Here is a 23484-nt window from a genome sequence, read left to right on the forward strand (position 1 = left end):
GCAGCAGTAGTAGAAGTGACTTGGTGGAGTCAAGGCAGTTCTTGAGGAAAGTACGGATAGATGTGAAAGGTAGTATGGGCCCGTACTACTGAAAGCAGAGGATCCGTACTCGAATCAATGAAGGCCAAGACAAGACCAGGAAGCTAGTAGTAGTATCATGATCCCTTGAGATATTTCAGTTTTCTGATGTTGTTATGATATGTTTCAGAATGGTAGTTTTGCGTTCGAGACCAGCAGTCGGCAGTTCAGATGCCGGAGGGGGATCAGGCCCGGAGGCCGGGCAGATGGATGAGCAGACCAGAGAGTTCCTTTCTTCTGAGGTTACCCGCATCATACTGGAGCAGACTCCTGTGATCTTCGGTTCGATCAAGGAGGGTATCTTAGAGCTGATGGATGAGAGATTGGGCATTTTCCGTGCCGAGATAGCGGCCATGATGGGATCGCGCACACTTACGTTCAGGGAGTTCAGGGCATGTGGAGCTCCAGACTACCATGGGGCGTGGGACCCCATAGCGAGCACGAGATGGTTGGCGGATGTGGCCAACGCATTCCGCACTAGCAGGTGTCCCGAGGGGGACAAGGTTAGATTGGCGTCCTGTCTTCTGAAGGACAGGACACGGGATTGGTGGGAGGAGGTCGGTCATACCATTGGAGATGATGCAGCGTTAGATGCCATGACCTGGGACGATTTCTCTACCAGGTTCAGGGCAGAGTTTGCACCAGTTATTGAGGTACAGCAGTTAGCCCGAGAGTTTCAGGACCTCACCCAGACTACAGAGACCGTGGTGGAGATCACCGCCAAGTTCAGGGAGAGGGCTCTTCTTGTTCCTCAGTATGCAGCCGATGAGGAGATGAAGAAGGCTCGTTATCATGAGATGTTGCGTAGTGATATCCGCATGTTTGTGAGCCGGTCCAGCTGTAAAACGCTGGATGACATGATTGCTAGAGCTCGGGAGAGGGAGATTGACCTAGAGATGGAGAAGAAGAGGAAACCGGAGGCGGTTTCGGGTTCAGGAGGTTCGGGCAAAAAGCCCAAGGTATCTGATCACAGGTCCAGGAGTCAGTAGAGCCATGGTCGATGTGGCAAGTGTGGGAGATTGCACGAGGGAATGTGCAAGGCAGGGAGTTCCGGCTGCTACAAGTGCGGTCGGACTGGGCATTTGAGCAGGGATTGTACGACCCCTGCTACTGCTGTTGCAGCATCAGATCTGATTTCCTTTCAGTGCAATTAGAGGGGACATAAAAAGTCCCAGTGTCCAAGTTTAGCTGCAGCAGGGAAGGTGGTTGCACCTGCCCCTGCTACTTTGAGGATTACAGATGGCCGTCAGGGCCGAGCAGAGACACCAGTGGCTAGGAGCCGAGCTTTTCAGATGACAGCAGAGGAGGCGCGAACGACTCCAGATGTGGTGACGGGTATGTATTTTTCCCTTCATCTCTACATTATTGTTATTATTATTGAGTATTGCTTATGGTTATATGTTTTGTATAGGATCGTTCTCTGTGAACGGCATCTCTGCTACAGTATTATTTGATTCGGGGGCTACCCGATTGTTTGTATCGCTAGCACTTAGCAAGAAATTTAGTAGAGCTCGTGGGGAGCTGGATTGTCCACTAGAGGTTGAGATAGCAGATGATAGGACCGTGAGGGTTGCCAGAGTACATCGAGGATGTTCTCTCCAGTTGTTTGATGAGCAGTTTTTGGTGGATTTGGTCCCTATTCCCCTGCGAGGAAATAAGGTTATAGTGGGCATGGATTGGTTGAGTCCCAACGGGGCCGTGATTGATTGCGAGTTACAGCTAGTGAGGATTCGCACTCCCAGTGGTGGTGAGTTAGTGATTCAGGGCGAGAGGCCACAGCGTGGACCAGTTCTTTGTTCAGCCGCGAGGGCGAGACGCTATTTTCAGCAGGGTTGCGCAGGCTATGTAGCCTACGTTATGGATGCCCGGGAGGAGGGCAAGTCGACAGTGGACGATGTTCCGGTAGTGCGAGACTTTCCGGATGTATTCCCGGAGGATTTACCTGGAATACCTCCCGAGAGACAAGTCGAGTTTGGGATTGACCTAATTCCTGGTGCGGCTCCGATAGCCAAGGCACCGTATCGGTTAGCTCCCCCTGAGATGCAGGAGTTGTCTACGCAGCTGCAGGAGTTGCTGGACAAGGGTTTTATTCGGCCGAGTAGTTCACCCTGGGGGGCGCCGATCTTATTTGTGAAGAAGAAGTATGGGTCGCATCATATGTGCATCGACTACCGGGAGCTGAATAAGGTAACGGTGAAGAACCGTTACCCTCTCCCGAGGATAGATGATTTGTTTGATCAGCTTTAGGGAGCGTCTTGGTTCTCCAAGATCGATTTACGCTCCGGATATCACCAGATGCGGGTTAGAGGCGAAGATGTGCAAAAGACTGCTTTCAGGACCCGATATGGTCATTATGAGTTTGTAGTGATGCCTTTTGGGCTCACTAATGCTCCAACCGCATTCATGGACCTCATGAATCGCGTATGCAGACCGATGCTGGATCGGTCTGTGATAGTATTCATAGATGATGTCTTGGTGTACTCCAAGACTCAGGAGCAGCATGAGGAGCACCTGAGGGAGGTGCTAGAAGTGCTGAGAAGGGAGAGGCTTTTCGCGAAGTTCTCCAAGTGTGAGTTTTGGTTGCGTGAGGTACAGTTCCTTGGTCACCTCATCAACCAGAAGGGTATATTGGTAGATCCGGCCAAGATAGAGGCCGTGATGCAGTGGGAAGTCCCGAGGTCTCCAACCGAGATTCGGAGTTTCCTGGGGTTGGCAGGGTATTACCGGAGGTTCATTCAGGATTTCTCCAAGATTGCGGTACCGCTCACCCGACTGACTAGGAAGTCGGTGGTGTTTCGTTGGGGGCCTGAGCAGCAGACGGCATTCGAGACCATCAGGCAAAGGCTATGCGAGGCTCCGATTCTTTCCCTGCCCGAGGGGATAAAGGATTTTGTAGTCTACTGTGATGCCTCAATCACAGGTATGGGAGCAGTGTTGATGCAACGGGGGCATGTGATAGCCTACGCCTCGAGACAGTTGAAGCCTCACGAGGCTAATTATCCTACGCACGATTTGGAGCTGGGGGCAGTGGTGTTTGCCGTCAAGATTTGCAGACATTATCTTTATGGGGTCCGTTGTACCATCTACATGGATCACAAGAGCCTGAGATACCTTATGGATCAACCGAGTCTAAACATGATGCAAAGGAGATGGTTGGATGTGCTGAAGGATTATGATTGTGAAATCCTTTATCACCCAGGGAAGGCCAACGTAGTGGCCGATGCCTTAAGTCGGAAGGTGACAGCAGCCCCTATCAGAGATTTGTGTTTGAGAATGACTGTGATTACTCCGTTGTTGGAACGGATCAGGGAGGCTCAGGTTGAGGGCCTCAAGGAAGAGAAGCAGAAATGTGAGAGGATTGTAGGTCGAGTAGCTGCGTTCGATTATGATAGTCGGGGGTTGTTAACCCTTCATGGGAGAGTGTGGGTACCGTACGGAGGCGGAGTACGACAGGTGTTGATGGACGAGGCTCATAAGTCTCGATTTTCTATCCATCCAGGGGCAACAAAGATGTATAGAGATCTTCGACCCGATTATTGGTGGCCCTGCATGAAGCGGGATGTTGCTTGGTATGTGGAGAGGTGTCTGACCTGCAGGAAGGTCAAGGCAGAACATCAGAGGCCTAATGGCAAGATGCAGCCGTTAGACATTCCCGTGTGGAAATGGGAGGACATCACTATGGATTTTATCACCAAGCTTCCCAGGACCGCACGAGGAGTAGATTCGATATGGGTAGTAGTGGATCGGTTGACGAAGAGTGCCCATTTTATCCCGATCCAGGAGAGTATATCGGCAGAAAAGTTAGCCGATATCTATGTGCGTGAGATTGTGGCACGCCATGGAGTGCCGGTATCGGTGGTGTCAGACCGAGATGTCCGTTTTACCTCCCGATTCTGGAAGCGGTTCCATGACGAGATGGGTACTCGTCTCCACTTCAGCACTGCTTTCCACCCTCAGACGGACGGGCAGAGTGAGAGGACGATTCAGACTCTCGAGGACATGCTTAGGGCATGCATTTTGGATTTTGGTGGCAGTTGGGATACGTATCTTCCGTTAGCGAAATTTTCATATAACAACAGTTATCATACGAGCATCGATCGACCTCCCTTTGAGATGCTTTATGGGAGGAAGTGCAGGACCCCGATTTGTTGGGGTGAGGTGGGTCAGCGAGTCATTGGGAGCACAGAGGTGGTGCTCAAGACGACCGAGTTGATCCAGCAGGTCCGTAGTAGACTGCAGACTGCGCAGAGTCGGCAGAAGAGTTACGCCGATAGGAGGCGTTCAAACTTGGAGTTCCGGGTGGGTGACATGGTTCTTCTGAAGGTCTCACCTTGGAAGGGTGTTATCAGGTTCCGGAAAAGGGGCAAGTTGGGTCCCAGGTTTATTGGTCCTTTCAGGGTTTTGGCCCGGGTGGGTCGGGTTGCTTATAAGTTAGATCTTCCGGCAGAGCTTAGCCAGATCCACGACACTTTCCATGTGTCTCAGTTAAGGAAGTGTTTGGTGGACGAGTTAGCAGTTGTTCCTTTAGAGGATATCCAGGTGGATAGCAGCTTGAATTATATTGAGAGGCCGGTCGCGATTCTGGACCGGAAAGCAAAGACCTTGAGGAACAAGGTAATTCAGCTAGTGAAGGTGCAGTGGGAGCACCGGAAGGGGTCTGAGTGGACGTGGGAGGCTGAAGATGAAATGAGAGAACATTATCTCGGGGTATTTGCAGATGCAGCAGCAGACTTCGAGGACGAAGTCTGAGTCAAGTGGGGGAGAATTGTAACGACCCATCCCTGGTATGTGGTTTTTAGTATTTATTTTTGAAATTCATGGAGGAACTCGGCGAGTCTGTGTCCCGACTCGTTGAGTAGGGTCGCGTTGTTGATCAGCGTATAGATCGGCGACTCGGCGAGTCCATATTCGGGACTCGACGAGTCGGCCTGCCAGGTTGAAACCCTAAATCTCCGGGTTGCTCACTATTTAATCCACCTTATAGCCCCCATTCTCGCCTCCTTCACCCTCAGAACGCTGTGAGAAAACCCTAATCCATCCTTGAGTGATCTAAGTATTCTTGTGTTGATTTGTGAAGGCTTGAAGAAGGAGAAGAAGAAAGGAGCAAGGAGAAGAGGAGTAGTGCAAAGATCCAAGGGCAAATCAGAGTTATTTGAGGTATTCTTCGGATTTCCCTCTTGTTTTATGCTTTAAACCTCCATTAGAACTCTTCTAGATCTAGTTGATGCTTTTCCCAAGCCTTATGATTGTATGGATGCCCTAATAAGTCGAGATATCCTTAGATCTATTCATTGAGAAGTTTCAGAGCCCAGATCTATTGCCTTTATGAAGATACTTTGCATGGAAACCCTAGATCTAGCCTTTATTATGCTTTTTGAGCCATTTTATCTCCATGAATGCATATGGGCACGTAAAGATAGAATCTTTACGTGCTAATCGAGTTAAGGGAGTCCAGATCTATAAGTTTTATGCACTAGATTCAAGCAGAATCAAGTTTTGAGTTGCTGCATGCAAGCGACTCGGCGAGTCGGAAGAACAACTCGGCGAGTCGAGCCGCGAGTCCCCGATTTTTCCCTTTTTGAGTGATGCCGAGTGAGACCAGTGAGTGATGGAGTGGATTCAGTGAGTTGTGGTTAGACTCAGTAATGGAGGGACTCGGCGAGTTGTTCATACAACTTGGCGAGTCCAAGGCAATCTTCTTAGCTCGAAGAACAACTCGTCGAGTTGTTCATACGGCTCGGCAAGTCTGATGCAGATTGCCTGAGGTTTTAGATTCGAAAGAGAACTCGTCGAGTTGATGCCATACTCGACGAGTATCGGTGAGTAGGGTGAGGAATGAGAGTAGGGACTCGGCGAGTTGGCGGCCCAACTCGGCGAGTCAGGTCAACTGTAAAGTTGACTTTGACCAGGAGAATTGACTTTAGCCAGGGGTAAAGGAGTCATTTATCCCAATACAGTTATTAATAATTTGATTGAGTGTAATTGTGGATTTGTAGCCTGGGAGATACCGGAGCAGCAGCAGATAGTTCCCGGAGCCACACACTCAGCAGTCAGATCACGAGGTGAGTTTCCTTTCAGTAGGAACGGGTCTAAGGCCACAATGCCGGCCCGTTTAGCTAGCAGTAGCATCCGGACTTCGGTTCGATGCAGATTTTAGTATGTTTGATGCCTTCGTGGCTCAGACAGTATTTTGTGTTATGTGTTCCGGGTTACATCCCGATGCAGTATGCTATGTATGTACTCATGTTAGTTGATATGCTTATGTGATGCTATGTTCAGTATGTTCCGGACTTCTGTCCGATGCAGTTAGTTCCGGATTTCGGTCCGATGCAGTAGTTCCGGACTTTGGTCCGATGCAGGAGGCAAGGCCTCAGTAGTTCCGGATCCCGATCCGATGCAGAGGGCAAGGCCCTGGTTAGTTCCGGACTTTGGTCCGATGCAGTTTCCGGACTTCGGTCCGATGCAGTGGGCAAGGCCCAGTATGTGATTATATGTATTATATGGTATGTGGTAGTTTGGGGGAGCTCACTAAGCTTCGTGCTTACAGTTTCAGTTTTGGTTTCAGGTACTTCCGCAAGCAAAGGGAAGAGCTCAAGTTGATGGCATCGCACACACACACCACAACATCATTTGTCCTGGGAGTTGTTTTGTTTTTCATAGATGTGACTAATACATTCTTGATTCAGTTTACTTATAACACTTTACTATTGTTGTGAGATATTGACGTACGAGTTTACCTTATGATTTTATTATGGTGTTTTTAGTAATTATTCAAAAAAAAAAAAAATTTTGGGTCATTTCTTTTGGGATGTTACAAGAACAACCCAGAGAAACAGAGTACAAGTCGTGAAAGAAGATTTCTCAATCTAATTACCATGTTTCATCCATTGTTTCTTCAAACATTTGTATCAATGTGAGTTCAAAAAGATGAAATGAGGGTGAGTTTTTTTTTCTTTTATGAGAGAGAGAGAGATTAATAAAATTTTAAATTATAAAGAAAAAAGCAAAAAAAAAATTTCAAAAAGGCGATTTAGTCTTTTCAGTTTTCTGATGACCAAATATGCAATGAAAGATGCTCAAAAAGACCACCAATCCAAAACTTTAATGGTTTGGACGTTTTTCCTGAATAAAAAATACATACCACAAGGATTATATTTGCAGTTTTGTCCCATTTGTTATCATACTCTTATCTATTTTAGTCGGTTTGTGTAATAGTCTCTTAAAACAAATGTATCTATATAAAAGCAAGATACACTTCATCATTAAATTATTCAATATTTTTCAAGTTTAACTTTAATTTATAGTGGTCAAGTTCATTTTTACTTTTGATCCAAAATATTTCATACCAATAACGATTAATGTTATCAGTTATGTTAAAAACCTGTCCAGCCACTCATCACCATCAGATTTGCCTTTTAACCGTTTTATCATATTTATTGTTTCTATAAAATCAAAAATACAAAACTCAAAATGAAACATTTAATCAAAACAGAAATATTACTACGTAAAAAATTGAATCCAAAATACTTACAACAATCAAAAGCTACGTTAAAATTTTCAAAAGGATCAATCAACTTTCTCCCTTTTCCAATTTTGATGAAGAAATACGAGTTTTTAGTGAGTGCATGTTTCTTTCCGGTTTCCATCAGTAATTGTTCTTACACAAACCAATATTTCCAAAATCAAAGGAGAAAACTAAAGAGGCATTGTGGGTTAACGAAACCACTGATTGTTTCAAACAAAACAATACAACTTTATTTGTGAAAACTAAATAGATATTGTGTGTATGTGAATGAGTAAAGAAAGGAGAATGAATACCTGTGTGAGTGTGAATGCTTCTCTTTTCTTCTTCCCTGTAAACACAAGAATTTTTTTTTTTTTTTTTTTTTTTGAGGATAATACTAAGAACTGTGAAAGATACAAGTATGACAAAAGCCAAATTATATAAGACTTTTGTGAGGGGAAGGGGCGTGATGGTAATTTGGAGATGGCCACACCTAACTTTTGAGGTGTTCACACCTACTGTTTTTTGTCCGATACATTCTAAGAAATATTTATCAATTACTAAATAAAAAAATAATTTGAAATATAGTAGCTGTAGAATAATTGGTCATTCAAGAAAGAGAACACATTGGTGCACCCCTTGTGTATATGAACATTTGGGGAGCAGATTGAGAATTCATATTTGCAAAGTAATAAGTGGTATTCTGTCAAATAATATTCGCATTTACGAAATTTTTAATTAAGTAAAAAATATTTGTTGACTGTGAATCCTTAATTAATTTTAGCATAAATATTTGTTTTTAGATACTATTTGGTATTATGTTTGTCGTTTGGTATAGTGTTTTCCTGTTCCTCTTGCATACTTAATTGGCTGATGAGCACGAATCACTATTGAAACCTAAAATTTAGCCAAAAAACAGCAATTTGCAAAACTAGTCAAACCAATTTTTCAAAGCAATGATAACGAATCCTATTTTGGTTATTTTAGTAATATATTCCCAAAATATATTATTGAGAAATTGAGACAGTGGGAAAAAACTTTCTTAAAGTTTGATATAAAGTAATATAAAGTAAAATGGGAGGTGGAGTGTGGGGTTGTTAATAATTGTACCATATATGTTGTTTCTAATATGAGTTTATTTTTCTAAACTTATATAGAATATTAGTAAAGTACATAATTCTGTGAAAATCTTTGAGTTTATTTTTTCTAAAAGTTGAAAAGACTCCAGCTTTGAAAATCCAACTGCTTTAAAAACTTAAATCACAAATACGGCCAAAATGTGATGTGTACTATCACTAAACAACTTTTTTCTAAGCTATCATAAAATAACTAAATGTTTTGTAAAATAGACTTTATGACACACTCTAATTTGAAAAAATTGTTTTGATTTCAAAAAACTATTTATGAGATCCTATGAATATCTAAAATCCGGTTGTTAGTGATGCCATGGAGAGACTCTGTCGATATCCTTACTTATGGTATAGGCATAGCAAACAATTTCCCAAAGGGGATTCGATTGAAATCAATAATAAAGCAAATACATGCATCTTATCTTTAGATTCTTTTCATTGAGTAAGGTTGGTGGAAAAGGGTATTTTATAGGGAAAAAGCGGGGCAATTTATAAGGCTGCACATGTTAAACAAATATTGTGAATAATACCCTCATATTTGATGGATTTCACTTTAAACCAGTAATTGTTTATTATTTTCTGATGACATTAGCAAAAAATCTTTACATGTTCCAAGGTGTTCATTAGAAGCTTTTTTTTATAAGTATATAAAATCATTCATATTTGGATGAAAAAATATATATTTTTTAATTTTGATTTTGATTACATAGACTTTCTACATTATAAGTTTTAGACTAAATTACATTCGTTGTCCTTGAGTTTTGTCACATGTTACGGATTCCATCCCTCAAACTATATTTTCACTCCGACCCTGTGATTTTAATTTGTTGCAGTTTTCGCCTATTTTACCCTTAATAGATATTTTTTGTTTACTTTTTTACTATTTATTTATTATTAAATGGTTATTAAAATAATTGGGGATGGGTGGGGGATGGAGCCCGCTTATTTTAATAACCATATAGTACTAAATTTATAATAAAAAAGTAATACAAATATCTAATAAGGGTAAAATTGTCTTTTTGCCTCCGACATGGACAAAAACCACAACAAACTAAAATCACATGAGGTTGAATAAATAAAATTAATGACGTAATCCGTCACTTTGGACACAACTAAAGGATAACAAATGTGATTTAGGACATGTATTATGAATCTTGAAATTATGTGTAAGACTCATGATATACAATCATGCAATTTTGGTTGAAAAAAAAAGGGAAAAGAATTAATTATTAGAAAACGAGAACCAAATTTTTCAAAGGAATGCTTCATAGCCTATCTCCTTTGATTCTGAAAGGTGTCCTTGGTTGGAAGCAAACATGATCCAAACCAAGCCACGAATTCACATCACCATCATCTCAAAAGTATGACCTCGAATTAATGCACACAAAAAAAAGGTTATAGGCAGCAAGGATGACGTGCAAAATAGATTTTACCTTTTAATAAGCACCTGAAATTATTGGTCATCATTTTTTTTTTCTAAACATAAAATTCCTGCATAAAATATATAAATACAAAGGTGAAAAAATCGAGGATGGTTGGGCTTTTGACAATAATAAAAAAATGGTCACCTGGACTAGGTGATTAATTAATCTCAAGGGCCAAAAGAATGGGTTTAAAAAGGTATTCAATATAACACTTAAACATTAGGGCCCGACAGCATAATTCCTAATAGCTTTCTCATTTAACATTTCCAATAGAAGCCCAATATACCATAACAAAAGCGATGTACTTTATAAGAAAGTTTCTAACTAACAATCTCAATCAGAAATTTCCTCAAATTTTCAATCATAGAAAAACAAATCCAAGAATCACTTTATCTAGACGAGGCAATAGAAATGGATTCAATATAATACCATAACAGAAATCTATATAACAAACTTTATGCCTAACAATATTAATGAGGATTCTCCTCAAATTTACAATCATAAAGAAACAAATATAAATAAACTTAGGATACTACTTTTATCAAAAAAGTCAACGTACTTTGACTTTGTCTATAAAATCCCAAGCTTCAACCCCGAAAGCTCCATCTCTACTTCATTAGCACTTACTTCCACCCCACTATGATGTATTCTAACTAAAAATTAACATGACTTTTATCGATTAGGGCAATGTGTAATCTTATAAGAGTAATTCCTTAATAATAACATTGTACTTTCCATTCTTCAAATAATTCAAACTTACCAACGAATTCTCCTTACAATATCAGTAGATTTAACACATTGGAGAATTCAAGAAATGAAAGGGTATGGTTTAGTCTCTCTGTTATCACATATTCAACAATCATCAAGTCATATTGTCAAGACTCCAACTTTGGTAAAGTCAATTTAATGAGTTACTAGATGACATGAAAGGTCAGAATTACCCTCCTAATACTATAATTATGTTTTACTTGACAAAATTTGAGGGGTTTGATGAATCATTGGGGATACCTGAAAAAATGAAATCTTTTGGATGTGAAACCAGATTAAGGATTTTATTTCAGAAAACATTTAGATCCAAATTAAAATCAGTGCCTTCAATTTCCGGTTTAAAACAATATCAACATTGCCCAACAGTTGCATTTACAACTTTGCAACCAAATATTTACAAAACCAATTACTAGTACAGTCCTGTTGCTAATGTGATTCCCCAAATACATAGACTCGCAAAATTTCATACATTTGGTTGAAGTACGAACCCTAACTTATGAAAACCCAAAATTATCATCCTTTTATTATCAGTAACTATAAATATGTGATATACCGTGCCTTACACTGGTTTTTGAGCATGCTTATTTCATTCAATAAAACACCCAAGCGTACAAATATTTAGGGTTATGGATTTTACCTCACCAGTGGAACCTCGATTCCCCAACTTCCAGCTAATTTCTTCACCAATTGAACCTCTAACTTGGTACTTCATATTGATTCTTGCTTCAGTTTGGAAGTTACCTTCACTTTTCTTCTCTTCGTTCTTCAAACCGTTCACACGAGCGCGCACACGCACACACTTTACCCGGTTAAAATATGAGAACTGGTGTACCGAGCTAAAATATAGAGAACTTTTACATAAATGGTCCCTGTGGTATGGAGAAATAGGCAACTTTGTTCCAACCTTTTGTTTGTTACATTGGTGGTCCGAGTTGTGTAGTGAAATTAGCAACTTTTGTCTTGGTAGGTGAAATGACTTTTCATTCTAATGGTATTTATTTTATAACTTCTTTTACTTATTTTTTACTTTTAGAGATGATAAACATAAATGACCCCAACAATCCTACCCTTACCTCTTATAAATGTTGTAGATGGTTCAAACTGCGATGTCTTCCAAAACACAGCCGCATTTTGGCCAACCATGCTAAGAATATCAACGTACTTCCTTAAAAAAACCCATTTCTACCCTCTTTTTAGCATCTCGACACCAAAGCATGGCTGTGCTTCCAAATATCGTTCGTGTTTTGCCTAAACATTTCTTTTAGGTAGTGTTTGCTCTCATTAGTTCAAGTTTAGTTCAATCATCAATTTCAAATATGTATAACTTTCTCATACGGACTTCGTCTTAGTGTATTCCTTTGCTCATACATTCTATATTGTCTTGGCTGTTTTACTAGATCAATAAAAATATGCATTTAAACCTCATTAGGTTCTACTTTTATAATGATAAACATCGTCTATACGCTAACAACTTAATAGTACTAAGTCAACAATTCCTCCCATAACAATACGACCTTTCATGGTACTATTCTACCAATAGATACAAGAGTTATTGTTATACAACCAATTGTTTTGAAAGGATATATACACCCGGGCTTACTGTTACAAATTCACAAAATGGATGTTATTTTATCTATTGATTTTCATTTTTTTTGTTCAATAAGTATGTAAATTCATAAAATTGACTACATTGTAATTTGGAAAAACGTGAGGTCACAAAAAAATGAATAGATTCTTCTAAATATGGGTTAATTCTAACGTAGACGAGGATGGGTGGTTGAAGAATCAAGTGTTTTTCAGATTTGTGTTAGTTTCATATTTTGATACATTTGTTGTCATTTTAATTTATTGCAAGTGTTAGGTATATATATATATATATATATATATATATATATATATATATATATATATATATATATATATATATTAACTTTGGGCGGTGATCAATGGTTGAATAAGTGATGGAGGTGGAGTACGGCCCAGTTTGATATGCATTTGACCGAGTCAAGTCATAAATTTTTGGCTGACTCAATCAAATTGAGAAAGAAGTTGGTTGATGGCTGACTAGAAAGAAAGAAGGGTTTTCCAATGCTACCCTTAAAAGTTCGGTGCCTAGCAAAAGAAAATGGGGTAATGGGAAACGAACCTATGACCTCATACTCACAAGGCAACATCATTACAACTATGCAAGAAGTTTTTTTTTTTTTTTTTTTGTTCAAACGTTTATTTTTATGTATAACGCTGATTAATATCAATATTAATTTTATTATTATTATTATTATTATTATTATTATTATTATTATTATTATTATTATTATTATTATTATTTTGCATATAAACGTAGAGAGCATCAGGGTAAAATGGTCATTTTGCATCGGGGTAAAATAGTCATTTTGCATCGGTCAGCACATTCAGTCAGATGTCAAACAACGTGGTTTCTTACTCAATCAGAATTTCTTACTCAGACAAAGATTTCCCGATCAACACTTTCTTAATCAACAACTATGAAATAGAGCCTACATTTTTTATCGGGTAAGGACCTACATCGTAACAATATCAAAACCTAAAAATAGTAATGCATAAAATAAGATATGGACTAAAAACACAATTTTGATAAACCACATGGACAATTCCAATAATTTGTTCTTTTATTATTTATAAAATGACCGTTATGTAGCTAAAATTTTTGGCTCTTCTAGAAATATGGGCCTAGTCGTTCAGGTTTTCCATTGTTTGGGCCAACCCTATTTTGATAAAAATATATTAAAATTACATTTCATCAATAATAATAATGATAAAAATACTAATCACTCAAATCCATTAAGAAAAAAAAAGCCAAGCCTTGTGTCTTTGTTCTTACCTAATTTTTCTTCCTCACCAAAATATATCAATAACACGAGGCGGATCCAAGTGACGATCCAATATTTAGTTGAGAGTCCATAGGCCCATCAGCAATAACTCAATTGACCAAATTGACTCCAAACTCGGTGAGTTTGTTCGTTCTCTCACATCTCTGTCTCGCCTATCTTTTTCTCTCTAAACTCCGAATATCCTGTCTTCCGATCTCTAGTTTCAAGTAAGTTAACCTAATTCTCGTTGTTTAATTTTATTTAAACACCAAATTACTTGACTTACTTTAGTAGTTTTGTGATGTTTTATATCTAAGATGTAAGTTATATACCCTAAAGTACATGGCTTAATTTTTTGGGATGAATTCTAGCTTTTCATTTTTGTGACATTATGAGTTTTTCAATTTTGTAAACTCTAAATTAAGCATGATTATCCCCATAGTTCATATGAATTTACTTGTTCGTAACTCTATCTTGTTACAGTCTTATTTATGCCAAATGTTATTTGGAAAATGATTGTTTCTGCATGTAAAACACTTGAATATGTCATCTAAACTGCTTTTTTCACCTTCTTTTGTTCTATAGATGATTTTCCGTTTTCTCAATGGTTCATTTTGACATAGATAATGTAAATGTTCAAGCAAATCCATGATATGATTGACTTTTCAATCTTGAGAATTGGGTTAGCATTCATGATCTGGCAGATCAGCTATGATTTCAAGTGTGGATATTTTTTTTCCGGAATTTTAGTTCTAGATTGCCTACTTGTTTCTACTTCTTTGCAAACATGATCATGTTAACTTATCCTAAATGACGCGAGGACATGTTTTTTTATTTTTTCCCTATTAAATGTTGTATGGATAAATGATGAGTCAAGAATAAGTGTCGTATTTTTCTTAACGAGAGTAAATGACCACTTTGCCCTTGAGTATATCATATTTCCTTTTCTTTATGCCCTGTGTTAGACGTGTATATGTATTATATTTAGCTTGTATTCTCCTTTGGTATTTAGTTAGGCGGTCCAATATTGTATGTAGCCCATTTGTATTATTTGTAGTATTTATTAATCGTAAGAGGCACAATGCTATGACATGGGAAATTATTTGCATTAACATGGTATCAAATAATGAGAGGCACAATGCTATGACATGGGAATTTATTTGCATTAACATGGTATCATGCCTTATTTTCTTAACCCTAGCTGATTCCTAAGTTCTGTAGACGATCTCCTCCTGTTTTCTTCTTCTAAGCTTCCATTGATCTGTCTTCTTCCTCTCATCTCTATTATTTGTGTCTCTCACCATGCCTTGAAGGATCGTCCAACCCTCAACCCCGTCCTACTGATAAAATATACAACATAACCAACATAAAATTGTATGTTCCTCTTCTTCTTGATATAGATCGTTTGAACTACGATTCATGGAAAGAACTTTTTAAAACCCACTGCATTGGGTACAAGGTCTATGATCACCTTGATGGATCTCATAAGAACAAAGATGATCCGGAATGGGAGACGGTCGACAACATCGTCAAACAATAGCTCTACGTGACCTTAATTGAAAGTGTTCTTCAATCCATCAGCACTATCAACGCCACTGCTGCCGAGGTTTGGAAGGATATCGAAAACTTGTTTCATGAAAACAAGGAATCAAAAGCCATGGAGCTTGATGATGAGCTTCGAAATATCACCATTGGAGACTCCATAATCATGGAATACTGCACCCGTATCAAATCTATCTTTGATTTGCTTACCAATATTGGCTCCCCGGTGCTCGAACGCAACCTTGTTATTTACACAACCAACGGTCTGTCTCTAAAATATGCTCACACTGTCACAACCATTCGCCACCAAAAGCCGTTTCTAACGTTTCTTGAAATGCGCTCCATGCTTACTCTCGCAGAACGCTCACTGCTCAAGGATCACACCCGTCTTTTGCAAGCCACACATCGGGATAACGCCTCCACTCCCACTGTTTTGAATTATGAGCATCAAAATCGAAAACAAAACCAATGTTTCAATACCGCCAGTAATCGTGGTGGTCGTCGAAACCACCGTGGACTTGGTGGCAGAGGCGGCGGCCGGCAGGGTAGGTCCGGTGGTGGTGGATATGCACGCAGTCAGTGTTCTTGGGGTGGGTATTACTCATCGACGACGCCTTTCTTTCCACAGCAGCAACAATGTGGCCTGTTGCCTTCTCCCTCAAGTCAATCGCATGCCTGGCCCACTCCTGTAACGACCCAAAAATCAAGGATAAAAATTTCATTTTTATTATAGCCAAAACATTGAGTTTTTTGAATCTTATTTCCTTCAAGCCTCCAATGTTCCATGTTTTATCAATTTTGGTTCCTTTCTTTGAAAATGCTTTACTTTGGCTGCATATAACAATTTATCCAAATAAGTACCATAATTCTATGCAAATAACCAAAATATCATGAAAAATGTAAACAAATATTGCCTAAAAATATGTATAAATATGGCAATATCAATAGCCTTAGAGGCTGTCTCTACCGTCAGCCATAAAGGCTATCTCTACTGCATATTACCACATACTCATGCCACACACCTCTAGACAACAAGTATACCAACTATCATAAAATGGGCCGGCCTTGGTACCTTAGACCCATTGGTATGGTGAGAAGACTCACCTCAACTGCAGAGCTTCCCGAAAGAATTCATCAGCTGCTGCCCTGTCCACTTCCTAAGCTATCATTACCAACCAATATACCTAATTAGCAATTGGATCCATACCATAATCCTTAATCAATTCATGGGGTAGAATGACCATTCTACCCCTGGCCCAGTATGATCCAAAACTAAGGCCCAATCCCAAAACAAAAGCCCAACACTATAATGTCCATAAATCCATCAATGGCCCAATTTGGACCTCTACATGGATCTTGCCATGAGGCCCAAACATTCTTTTCAGTCCACACACTTATAAATCCGATAGTCCAATAACCCATAATCATCAAAGCCCAATTTATAGCCCGCTTATGGCCCAATTTTCCAAATTGGGACCAACCTTTCCAATGGTCCTTATCCCCAAGTCCAATAATTTTTCCTTAGACCATACCTTGTTTCCAATTGGCCCACTAAGGCCCACAACCACCTAGTCCAAGAAATGGCCCAACCCGAGGCTCACAAACGCGAAGTAGAACGCAGGGCGTGTTAGGTGCATAAATTGCACCTTTTCATAAGCTAATTTCATGTTTATTTATAGCATTGCATTGCATTTTTAGTAGCCCTGTTGAAAATACCCGATACCCGAATTACCCGCCTGATTTTTTCGGGTATCGGGCAAATCGGGTCGGGTAAATCGGGTATCGGGTAAATTTTTCCAGGTAATCGTGTTACCCGATTTTTTTTCGGGTCGGGTAAAGAGTACATTTTTTGGGTTTCGGGTATACCCGAATTACCCAAATTATTTTAAAAATTCCTTATATTTGTAGAGCTTGTACTATATAGCATGTATTTGATCACGCTTAAACTAACTATCATTATTGTAAAACATAAATATATTTATTATGACAATACGACACTAACAATATTAAAAGTAATTTTATATATCATCACGTTCTTTAAAACTTAACTGTTTTCTAGATTATATTGCAGCTAACAAACTCATTATCTTGACAAAACTTCAGAACATGGCAAAACTTATGACTACATTTATCTTAAACATTTTAAACTTTTAAATTAAGATCTTTAGGTATTTGTTTTTTTAACATCTTATTTGATTAGATTAAATTGTTAAAAAATTACTTGATATCTCATGTATTATTGACTAAAAAATCTCAATGTTCAAAGCTTGAGTAACTTCGTTTATGTCTCGTTTCTTTATATAAACAAGACTAATAAAGGACGACGTATTTATTTTATTAAATTTATTTTCAGGTGAAATTCAAATATATATATATCGGGTAATACCCAGATTACCCAAACCTGAATTACCCGAAATTAGTTTGGGTAGGATAACGGGTAATTTTTCTAACATGGAAAACCCGAATTACCCAAAACTCGAAAAAATTACCCGTTCAACACCCCTAATTTTTGGTGTAATATTCATTCATTTTGCATTTAATGACATTATCGAGGATCTATCGATATTTTACCATTTTTGTGGATGTTTCAGGGTGATTTGAAGTTTGAGCATGCTTAGGATGGTCAAGGGAAGCTCTCGGTGAAATTTCGGAACTTTCGGAGCTAAATTGAAGAAATGAAGAAAATTAGAGATTGGCTATCTTACAGTTCATTATACGGTCCACGCTTTGGCAAGGCATACGTTACACGACCGCGCTTTGGAAGTATTTCAGCACATCAGAGTCATTACACGGCCGTGTAATGACAAGGCATATGTTACCCGGGCCGTGTAACGTGATTTGATGGAATTTCAAAATCTTAACTTCCGATTTATCTATGATTTTTGGGACATTCAGAGAGGACTTCGACTTGGAACTTCAAGGGGGCGATTTTGGGGAGTTTATATCATCATCTAACACTTTGGAAACACTTTAATTTGCTTTTTGTAAGTTAATTTGAAGATCATACTTGTTAGATTTGTAGTTAACTTAGACATGTGTGGCTAATTTCTAAATCATTTCTGATTCTGGATTCCTAAGTGTTTGTTGTTAAGTTGTAATTTGCACTTGACTTTATGTTTATTATCTAGTAATCTTTGATTTTGACTTAATTACATGTTTGATTGGTTCTCTTTTCACTTGATCAATGAATTAGGTTTCTTATCAATATAGTTAATCAAATTGTGAAATTCGTATATGTTTTATGATTTGATGTTAGTAACATGCACTTGATTGGCTGTAATTAGATCATAATCAGTGTAATTAAAGATTAAATGTTCATATCCCAAGCTTATGAGGAATGTTGAACATTGTTGGTAATTGTTACAAGAACTTAATGTCATTTAATGATTTGATCCAAGAGCTTGTTTGGATTGAATCAATTAAATGAAGTTTTATTTGAAGAACTTGTTTTGAATAAAATACTTTTGTCAACTTGGATATTAGAGTTTATTAATATCTAAATTACCAACCTAGATTGAACATGAGTTATAATCATATTACATCTTTCAACATAATACATGTATGGGAATCAGAATCGGAAATGTACTTCTATTACTGCGTTTTGTTATCAATCTTGCTTATTTATGAAGTTTAATTCGAGTTCAAACACAATCCCCCATTTTAAGTTTTGCTTGTATGATGTGTGAGAATATGGCTAAATAAAAAGTCCCGTATTCCTGTGGACCGACCCTGCTTACTCTATACTATCCCTAGTGTATGAAGTAACAGTGACTTGAATTTTATTATTATTATTTTATTCCATTATTTGTTGGTTTGACAACCTAACAAATTGGAGTCGTTGTCGGGGATATGGTAGTACTAATTGTTTATGCCAAGATCTTTTCGCACAGGTACACCTTTACCAGTTGATTTGGAGATATAGAAATCTGCAAAACAAAGAAGGAAGAAAGCTAAAATTTTAAAGAAACAACAATCCGGAGCTTCTTCATCAAATCCATCAACCACATCTTCACCAACATCCAAAAGTCCCACCCCACCATCTTCACATACTCCTTCCATGGCAGACAATTATGGTGGAAACCAAAATCCTCTAAACCCACCACCTGAACAAACCTTTAGACAGTGGGCCACTCAAGATGTCACCCAACAAGCTTTATGCATTAATTACCCTACAACAATCAACTTCGAACTCAAGTATGGACTCATCCATTTGTTACCTTCATTCCGTGGTCTTGAGAATGAGGACCCACATAAATTCCTTAAGGAATTTCATGTTGTCTGTGTGGGTATGAAGCCACATGAAGTTACATAAGATCAAATCAAGTTAAGGGCATTCCCTTTTGCTTTACAAGATTCAGCCAAGGAGTAGTTATATGACTTACCACCGGGGTCAGACACAACATGGAATGAACTTGCAAGGATGTTTTTGGACAAATATTTTCCAGAGATGAGAGCTTCGGGCTTACGCAGGGAAATCATTGGTATCAAACAACAAAAGAGAGAAGCTTTGCATTCTTATTGGGAACGGTTCAAGAAGTTGTGTTCAAGATGTCCAAAACATGGGATTTCAGAGTATCAGTTGTTGCAATATTTTTGTGAGGGAATGTCATCTTGGGATAGGAGATTACTCAATGCATCAAGTGGTGGATCCATAGATGATAAAACTCTAATGGAAATCAGAGCTCTTATCAAGAACATGGAAGAAGAGTCCAAACATACAACACAAGAAGAAGAATAGTACAGTGATGCACCAAGAGGAGTGAAAGAAATCTCTACCCCAAAAATTGAGAGTCAGCTTTCTGTGTTGACTAAAGTAGTGATGATGCTTGCTAAGGATAAGGGTGTGCAACCACCAGTAGTTAGACCTTGTGGTATTTGTACCCAAGTTGGAAACCCTACTGATATGTGCCCAATGTTACAAGAAGATGTAGAGCCGGTTCAAGCTATGGGATTCTCAAGCCAACATCAAGGGAACTTTCAGCCAAGAAGCAATCCAAATTGGCACCAACCCAATGCTAATTTTCACCTTATCCACCAAGACCTCCATTTCAAAATCAGATGCATCATCAACAAAATTATCAACCACATTTCCAGCCAAATCAACCTCATCATCAATCTCAATTCCAACCTCAAAACATGCAGCAAGGAAGCAATTCAAGCGGGTCAGGAATGTCTTTGGAAGACATTGTCAAGAGTTTAGCCACAAGTACTCAAAAATTTCAAAATGAGACCAAGGCGAGCATCAAGACTTTGGAGCAACAAATGACTCAACTCGCCACTTTTGTGAGTAAATTGGAGTCACAAGGCAAACTACCCGCACAAACCGAAAAGAATCCAAAGCATAGTGCATGTGCCATCACTTTGAGAAATGGCAAAGCATATGAAGGTCCAAAGATGATTGAAGAAGAAGAGATGGAGCTAGAGAAAGAAGAAGAGAAGTCAAAAACACTCTCAAAGCAAGTTTCCATTGAAGCAAAAGTCATTCCTCCTCCATTTCCAACAAGGTTAAGCAAGTCAAAGCGTGAAGGGAAGACAATGAAATCATGGAGATGTTCAAAAAGGTTGAGGTAAATATTCCTCTTATTGATGCCATCAAACAAGTCCCTAGGTATGCTAAATTCCTTAAGGAATTATGCACCTCTAAGAAAAGATTGAAAGGGAATGAAACTATTAAAGTAGGTAAAAATGTGTTTGCAGTGTTACAGAAAAGATTACCTCAAAAATGTAAGGATCCGGGTGTTTTCACGGTTCCTTGTAAGTTAGGTAATCTTCATGTTCCACGAGCTATGCTAAACCTTGGAGCTTCTATCAATGTTTTGTCATATTCTACTTTCAAAACCTTAAATATTGGCACATTGAAGAAGACCGGGGTGATCATTTAATTGGCTGATCGATCTTTAGTACACCCAAAAGGTGTACTAGAAGATGTGCTAGTCCAAGTGAATGAATTAGTATTTCTAGCAAATTTTTATGTCCTTGATATGGATGATGATGACCCACCGAATTTAAGTTCAATTCTTCTAGGAATACCCTTTTTGAAAATAGCCCGGACAAAAATTGATGTTTATAATGGTACATTGTCCATGGAATTTGATGGGGAAGTGATAAATTTCAATATCTATGATGCTATGAGATATCCAAGTGATATTTCATCTTTGAATTTTGTTGATATCATAGAACCATTGACAGAGGAGTGTTTTGATTTGTCTAATCTTGATGTGTTAGCTCTCATTTTAGACAGAAATCTTCAAAAGGAAAAAGTGGAAAAACTTGCCAAGCAATTTAAAATTGATGAAGAGATTATGGAAGTTGTGTCTTGCATGGATGAGAAAAAGGAAATGGGGTTTGATGTTCTGAAACTGAAGTTATCAATGCCTAATGAGAAACTTGTTCCGTTTATTGTGCAGGCACCAGAGTTGGAGCTCAAGACTTTACCCGAGCACCTCAAATACGCATATCTTGGAGACAAAGAGACTTTGCCAGTGATCATCTCCACCAAGTTGTCAACACAAGAAGAAGAAGAGCTTGTCACTACCTTGAAGGAGTACAAGGAAGCTATCGGGTGGACTATAGCCGACATCAAAGGGCTAAGTCCTTCACTTTGCATGCACAAGATCCTTATGGAAGAAGATTACAAGCCTTCCCGAGAAGCTCAAAGGCGTTTGAATCCTCTAATGATGGAGGTTGTGAAAAAAGAGATTTTGAAGTTGTTGAATGCGGGGATGATTTATCCCATATCAGATATCAAGTGGGTAAGCCCAGTCCAAGTTGTACCCAAGAAGACAGGTATTACCGTTACAAAGAATGACCAAGGTGTATTAGTCCCCACCCGTGTGCAAAACAGGTGGAGAGTTTGCATTGATTATAGAAGACTCAATTCCTCAACCCGGAAAGACCATTTCCCACTTCCCTTCATTTACCAAATGTTGGAAAGGTTAGCAGGAAAAGCAAACTATTGTTGCTTGGATGGGTATTCCGATTTTCATCAAATACCCGTTGCACCCGAGGATCAAGAAAAAACCACTTTCACATGTCCCTTCGGAACAGTTGCATATAGGCGGATGCCTTTTAAACTTTGCAATGCTCCCACCACTTTTCAAAGGTGCATGGTAAGTATTTTTTCAGAGTATGTTGAGGAGATCATTGAAGTTTTTATGGAAAATTTCACAATTTATGGTAATTCTTTTCATGAGTGTTTGGACAATTTGAAAAAGATTTTAGGTAATTCTTTTCATGAGTGTTTGGACAATTTGAAAAAGATTTTACAAAGATGTATTAATACCAACCTTGTTTTGAATTATGAAAAGTGTCATTATATGGTTGATAAGGGTCTCATACTTGGTCATGTTGTGTCTTCTAAGGGGTTAGAGGTAGACAAAGAAAAAATTGATGTCATTAAGTCTTTACCTTATCCCACTTGTGTTCGTGAGGTACACTCGTTTCTTGGTCATGTAGGTTTTTATAGAAGGTTCATCAAAGATTTTTCCAAGATATCTCATCCCATGTGTGAGCTCCTATAAAAAGATGTAGAATTTGATTTTTCCAAGGAGTGCAAGCAAGCTTTTGATCAGTTGAAGAAGTTGTTAATCTCAACACCAATACTTCAATCACTGGATTGGAGTTTCCCCTTTGAAATCATGTGTGATGCCAGTAATCATGCAGTTGGTGCAGTGTTGGGGCGAAGAAAAGATCAAGTTCCTAATGTCATTTATTATGCCTCGAAAACACTTGATAATGCACAAGCCAATTACTCAACAACTGAGAAAGAATTGCTTTCTATCGTCTTTGCTTTAGATAAATTTCGTCAATATCTGCTAGGTTCTAAAGTCATTGTTTATTCTAATCATGCAACAATTAGATATCTACTTGCAAAGAAGGATTCGAAGCCTAGACTCATTCGATGGGTATTACTCTTACAAGAGTTTGATATTGAAATCAAGGACAAGAGCGGAAAGTCAAACCTTGTAGCTGATCATCTTAGCAAGATCGTTTCTCCCGATGACTCAACTCCCATTCATGATGTATTTCCCGATGAGAACCTATTATCATCAAAAGTTACCCCATGGTATGCCGATATTGTGAACTACATCGTCACAAATTAGTTTCCACCAGATTTGACTCGATGGCAAAGAGATAAAATCAAGAAAGAAGCCAAGAGGTATGTATGGGACGAGCCATATCTGTGGAAA

At 38.7% G+C, this 23484-nt stretch overlaps 1 protein-coding gene and 1 long non-coding RNA gene across 3 annotated transcripts in view; both read right to left on the reverse strand.

The window, feature by feature from the left end:
* The window catches only part of LOC145030628 (uncharacterized), a 176408-nt gene that overhangs the window by 24846 nt on the left and 128078 nt on the right, over positions 1–23484 (reverse strand). Inside the window, exon 1 of one of the 2 annotated variants that reach the window (XM_078979008.1) lies at positions 7897–8318. The exons of the other annotated variant lie outside the window; for it this stretch is intronic. The gene's annotated coding sequence lies outside the window, so the exon portion shown is untranslated. Of the gene's footprint in view, positions 1–7896; positions 8319–23484 lie in introns of those variants that run through there. 2 annotated transcript variants of the gene reach the window in all.
* On the reverse strand, positions 10560–11704 carry LOC145030629 (uncharacterized). Its single transcript, XR_013676668.1, has 2 exons — positions 11542–11704; positions 10560–10789 (listed from the first exon to the last, which is right to left on the reverse strand). It is a non-coding gene; the product is annotated as an uncharacterized LOC145030629 (long non-coding RNA).

Source organism: Lactuca saligna, chromosome 2, assembly GCF_052625555.1.
Source record: "Lactuca saligna cultivar CGN05327 chromosome 2, ASM5262555v1, whole genome shotgun sequence".
In the NCBI taxonomy this organism is placed as follows: Eukaryota; Viridiplantae; Streptophyta; class Magnoliopsida; order Asterales; family Asteraceae; genus Lactuca; species Lactuca saligna.